Raw genomic sequence first — 6,084 nt, 5'->3', positions numbered from 1 at the left:
AAAACATGCATTTGCTTAAGAGACAGATTTAGCAAATCTTCACACTTCCTTATTCACTTCAGATTAATTAAACAAAACGAAACAGGGCAGCCTGAGGGAAAGCTTCCTTGGCTTCTACCCTGACAGTACCATTTTCTTGTTTCCTGTGGTAGCTCTAGCCATCCTTTTCAAGTTGTGTCTTTCTAATCCAGACTTCTGACGTTTAGGAAATTTCTAAGCAGTCATAAAAATAAATATTATTGTTTAATGTGTTTGAAATTTTATCTAAGTGATATTATACTGGACCTATAATTTTGCAATTTGTTTTTATCCTTAATATAGCTTTTGAGATTTATTCTTTAGCATACATGTAATTCCAGTCCATTCTTTTTTTTTTTTTTTTTTTGGTGGTACTGGGGTTCCTTTCTACCTCCGGGCTACACTCCCAGACACCTATTTTTCATATTTTTATTTGGAAACAGGGTCTCTTAAGCCAGCGTGACTGGCTTCGAACCTGTGCGATCCTCCTGTCTCTGCCTCCCAAGTGCGGGGATTACAAGAATGCGCCACCATGCCCGGCCAGTTCATTTATTTAAGTGGCATAATTCTGTTCCATTATATTAACATATATTAACATTTGATTTATCTATTTTCTTATTGTTAGGTATTGAAATTGTCTGTAGTGTTTTTAAAAAGCTGCAAAATATTTTTAAATATTTAAAAAGCTGCAAAAATAGCAAATAGCTTTGCTGTGTGTGTCTGTGTGTGTGTGTGTGTGTGTGTGTGTGTGTGTGTGTGTGTGTGTTGTACTGGGGATTCAACTCAGGCTCATTCATTCTACCTCAGAGCTATAACCTCAGCACATTTTACTCTTATTCTGAAATAAGGTCGAAGTTGCTGAGGTTCCTGCTAAGCTGCTGAGCTGGCCTTGAACCTGTAATCCTCCTATTTCAGCTTCCCAAGTACTGGGATTACAGGAATATGCTGTCATGCCAGACTACCTTTTGCTTTTTTTAGACTCCACCAATATGTTCCAAGCCATTTGAACTTAATTGCTAATACTTGAGGCAAAAGTTTAATCGTTGTGTAGTATATTTTCAAAGGTTCTATATGCTATATATTCCCTTCCATTTAGTTCTAGATTTCAAAATTGACTTTTTGATTTTTCATAATTATCAATTATTTATTGATTTATTTTTATTTTTCAAACTTAGACTATGAATATGTTTTGAGGGGAAGATATTATTTTTCATTATTATTACTTTTTTCCAAAAGAATTCAGCTGTTTTATTTAACACGTAGTAGTTGTCATGAAGCAAAGTTCATGTATTTAGTTTTTAGTAACCTAATCTGTTTCTTCAGATCTTTGTTAGCATGTTATACAGTCTTCCATCAAAGAGCACAGATATATATGATTTCCTTTTACAGGTCACTAGTTAAAAGTTTTGAAAAAGCTTAGACTGAATATCAGGTACAAGTTAGTCATAATGTCATACATAACACCAGACCTTTAGATGATCAGGGGATTTTTAACATTATTGCCTAGTCGTATAAAATGGTGAGTTTTAACCGAATTGCTACTACTAGTCTTCATTTTATTTCCTACATTCCTAAATCATATTGCATTGCAAGTAACATATGTCTTGATGTAATTTTTAAATTAACTGTAAACAATTCTAATTATATTTTTCCCTTTACCTACTGCACTACCTTAGAATCAACCCTCCTAAGAGGAACCTTCTCACATGGGAAAAATAAAACAACGTAGAGCTTCATCTCTTTAAAGATTTTTAATTATTATAGGAATAAGAATCCATAAAAACTGATTCAAAAATTTGACATCTCTTTTTGCTTTGCCAATTCTGACGTAAGTGAAGTATAAAAAATGTCCCATATTTCATGCCAGGTGTGGTGGTGCACGCTTGTAATTCCTGCACTTGGGAGGCGGAGACAGGAGGATCGCGCAGGTTCGAAGCCAGCCTCGCTGGCTTAAGAGACCCTGTTTCCAAATAAAAATATAAAATAGGTCTGAGTGGAACCCGGAGGTAGAAGGGCTTCCAGGAACCCCAGTACCACCAAAAAAAAAAAAAAAAAAAGTGCCGTATTTCTTTGCTTAACATAATATACTTAGAAATACTGTAACTATGTTTATGAGCTTTTTTCCCCCATTTTCAAGTAAGAGCCATAAAATGGTTCTACCAGTGAGGCCAAATGAATAATCAATCTCATGAAAGTCAACAGAATGGGAGGCACAAAAGGACAAACTGACTTGGGCTTTGTTTCTAATAAACACAAACCTAATGTGGACTCTGAAATGCCAGATTCAACAACAACAAGAACTACCAAAACAAAATACAGCGGCAAGCCATCATTTTACCACACATGAAGAATTCTGAAACTGCAGTCGTTTTTATACCCTCCCTCCTCTCGATCTGTATGATCTTTTTATCCCCCCTCCTCTCAATCTGTACGATCTTTTTATCCCTCCCCTCCTCTCGATCTGTACGATCTTTTTGCTTTTCTTGCTTTTGGTCGTCAGCAGCTCCAGGCTTGGCGACTGCAGAGACTCAGCTTGTCTCGTGGTGATCTCAGTCTTGGTTGCAGTCATACTTACATAGCTTCACTTTGTATCAGTCACACCCCATAATTTCACATTTTGATGAATTCCTTTTCTCCTTCAAATACGATATGCACATTTAACAATGTACTATTTGCGTCTACTCGACTAAGTTCTGGAAGTGAATTTTTAGCATAAACTGAAATGGTGACTTCACCCCAGTCTGATGCCAGTCATGTCTACATGGAACAACTTTTTCCCCGGCATCCTTTTTAGTCCACATGTGTTTTCCTGTGGTATAGCCTTCTTGGGCTAAGAATGTATTAACAGGAGAGGTTTTCCTACTACCAGCTCCAATATTTCATCCCCTCATGGAACATAGGTGCTCGAGTACGACATACACAGACTTCTAAGCTCTGTGGACCTTGATATGTCTGAACACCTGCATTTCTACATGAGGTCACAGTCTCAATTTCGTCACTGTCTTCTCAGCATCTCCATTCCCTGATGACAGCTTAGGTTTATCAGGTGTCGTGTTAGGGAGGCAGATATTTTTCATTCCACATTTGTCATTGGTTCATCCGGGCTTGGCCTTTATATTGCATCTACTGGTTTAGGGGTTTGAGTGATATGCTCCTGAAATTTGAGTTTCAATTCAGGTAGTTCTTTTTCTCTGTAGTCTTGATTTGGGGTCTGAGTGGTTCAGGTGGCTTCTCACGATTATGTCTACCTTTTGTACAGCCTACAAGGCTGGGTGGTATGTGTAAGCATCATCTGCATTCGTCTCAGGATCTAAGCGCTGGCCGCAGCACAGCAGGGCCATTTTCCTTTCCCACCATCAGGAGGAGATCCAGGCGCCGGGAACAAACCACGTGACACTGAGATTTCAGCTCCCTCCTGGTGCTGTTGTGACTGCTGTGTGGCCATGCACTTCCGGGAACTCATCATTTCTAATTTAAGAACACTGTTGTAAAGACTGTGGCATAGGATGTGGGCATGTGTAACGTAACTGTATCCCCAGCTCATAGCTGCTCTCTTGCTATATAGTCTTTGGGCCACATTTACTTTCACATATGTGCCCAGTATGCATGATATATGATTATAATTAGTTGAGTGTGTCTCTGTGTATATGCCAACTAGCATATGTGATTGTGCCATTAAAATCTTCTCTATCCCGAACAACTATTTTCTCTATGATCTATTAATTTAAGAGGAAAGTACATTGAAATCTTACACTTTGATTTAAGTGTATTTGATATCTTCAGTCTTGCCCTCTCATCTTGAACTCATGTATTCTAACACCTGCATCTGTCCTCAGCACAACATCTGACAAGTCTGCAGAGCTCTTGAGTGTTTGCAGATCGCTCCAGGCACAGAGTTTCTCATGTCAGAAAGTCCTCCGTTCATCCAGTCATTCAGCTCCTAACCTTAAAATCATCTTGATGTCTTTTTCTCAATGTGTTCATTAAATCAGTAAACAAACGCTCACAATGTAACCCAGGTCACACTCTAGACTCTTTTTTGGTTGAACTTATGATCAGATTTAAAGTCGGCAAATGTTCTTGCTGCCAGAATCTGTAGGTAGGCTTTTCCTTAACACATTCTTTCATAAACAGGCCTACTTTTATGGAAGTGATTGCCAAGTGTGTTGGCTGAGATATGAGGATCGCAAGTTCTTAGCTAGCCTCAGCTATTTGGTGAGGCCCTTCACAACTTACTGAGACCTTGTTTCAAAATAAAAAAGAAAATTAAAAATAGGGCTGGGGGTGTAGCTTGGAAATAGAATACCCTTGGGTTCAATCCCTAGTACCAAAACAAAACTAAACAACAACAAAAACCCTATCTAGGGAGGATCTCAAGCTCTGTCCCTTTCTCCTGATCATCCATGGCCGGTATAACAAGATTTTCAGGCTATTGGAAGATGGTTTCAGCAGAGTTTGAAGAAGTAATCAATTCAGAAAAACATATTTTTAAATAAAGCCTTGATTTTTTTATGGTACTGGGGATGAAACGCAGGGGCATTTTACCTCTGAGCTACACCCCCAGCCCTATTTTTTATTCTTTATTTTCAGAGTCTCACTAAGTTGCAAAGGGCCTCACTAGGTAGCTGAGGCTGTCTGTGAACTGTGATACTCCAATCTCTGCCTCCCAAATGCTGGAATTATAAGTATGTGCCACCACGCCTGGGTAAAGCCTTGTTTTATAGTTTTCATTATAGAGGTCTTTTATATCTTTGGTTAGGTTTATTCCTAGGTATTTTATTGGTTTTGAGGTTATAGTGAATAGAATTGTTTTCTTTATTTCTTTCATTATGGATTCATTGTTGGCATATAGAAAAGCAACTGATTCCTTTAGGTAAAGCATTAAGGAAAGACATTGAAGAAGACCTTGGAAAATGGAAAGAACTTCCTTGCTCATGGATAAACAGAATAAATATCATTGAAATGACCATTCTGCCAAAAGTGATCTAAAGATTCAATGCAATTCCTATCAAAATACCAAGGACATTCTACATAGACCTAGAAAAATCAGTCATGAATTTAAATGGAGAAAGAAAAGACCCAGAATAGCCAAAGCAATTCTCAGTAATAAGAACTGTGCAGGAGGCATCACAATCCCAGACTTCAAATTATACTACAGGGGTAGTAAAAGCAGCATGGTATTGGCACAACAACAGGCACACAGACCAGTGGAACAGAAAGAAGATACAGAAACAAACCCACACACTTATAGTCAACTGATCTTTGACAAAGGGGCCAAAGTCATACACTGGAGAAAAGACAACCTTTTCCACAAATGGTGCTGGGAGAACTGGCTATCCATTTGTAGAAAGATGGAACTAAATCCTTACCTCTCATCGTGCACAGGAATTAACTTGAGATGGATCAAAGACTTGGAAATTAGACCAGAGACTGTGAAGCTATTAGAGGAGGGCATAGGTTCAACACTCCAACATACAGGCACAAGTAGTAACTTTCTCAACAAGATCTCCAAAGCACAGAAAATTAAAGCAAGAATTAACAAGTGTGATGGCATCAAACTAAAAAGTTTCTGCTCATCAAAGGAAACCATCAAGAACCTAAAGAAAGAGCTGGGCATGTTGCACGCTTGTAATCCTGGTGGGATGCTGAGACCAGAGGATCATGGTTTGCAGACAGTCTCAGCTACTTAATGAGGCCCTCTGCAACTCAGTGAGACCAGGTTTCAAAATAAAGAATAAAAAATAGGGCAGAGGGTGTAGCCAGACCCACACATACACACACACACACACACACACACAAAAAAAAAAAAAAAAAAAAAAAAAAAAAAAACTAAAGAGAAAGCCTACACAATGGGAGATCTTTACCAGCCACCACTCTGATAGAGGGCTAATATCCAGAATATACAAAAAAGCTCAAAAGACTCTACACTAGCCAAACAAATAACACAATCAAGAAATGGGCAACTAAGCTGGGCATGGTGGTGCATGCTTGTCCCAGCATTTGGGAGGCTGAAACCAGAGGGTCGAGGTTGTGGACAGCCTCAGCTACTTCGTGAGGCCCTCCACA

At 38.7% G+C, this 6,084-nt stretch overlaps 1 pseudogene across 1 annotated transcript; it reads right to left on the bottom strand.

Annotated features, from left to right (window-relative positions):
* Positions 1–2,318: 2,318 nt before the first annotated feature.
* Positions 2,319–3,359, bottom strand: LOC308277720 (cysteine and histidine-rich domain-containing protein 1-like; annotated as a pseudogene). Its single transcript has one exon. The product of its transcript is annotated as a cysteine and histidine-rich domain-containing protein 1-like (transcript).
* Positions 3,360–6,084: the final 2,725 nt, after the last annotated feature.

This window comes from Muscardinus avellanarius (genome assembly GCF_963383645.1).
Source record: "Muscardinus avellanarius genome assembly, chromosome: 20".
Taxonomy (NCBI): Eukaryota; Metazoa; Chordata; class Mammalia; order Rodentia; family Gliridae; genus Muscardinus; species Muscardinus avellanarius.
The sequence above is the reverse complement of the archived record's forward strand: the minus strand, read 5'-3'. Positions and strand labels throughout refer to the sequence as shown.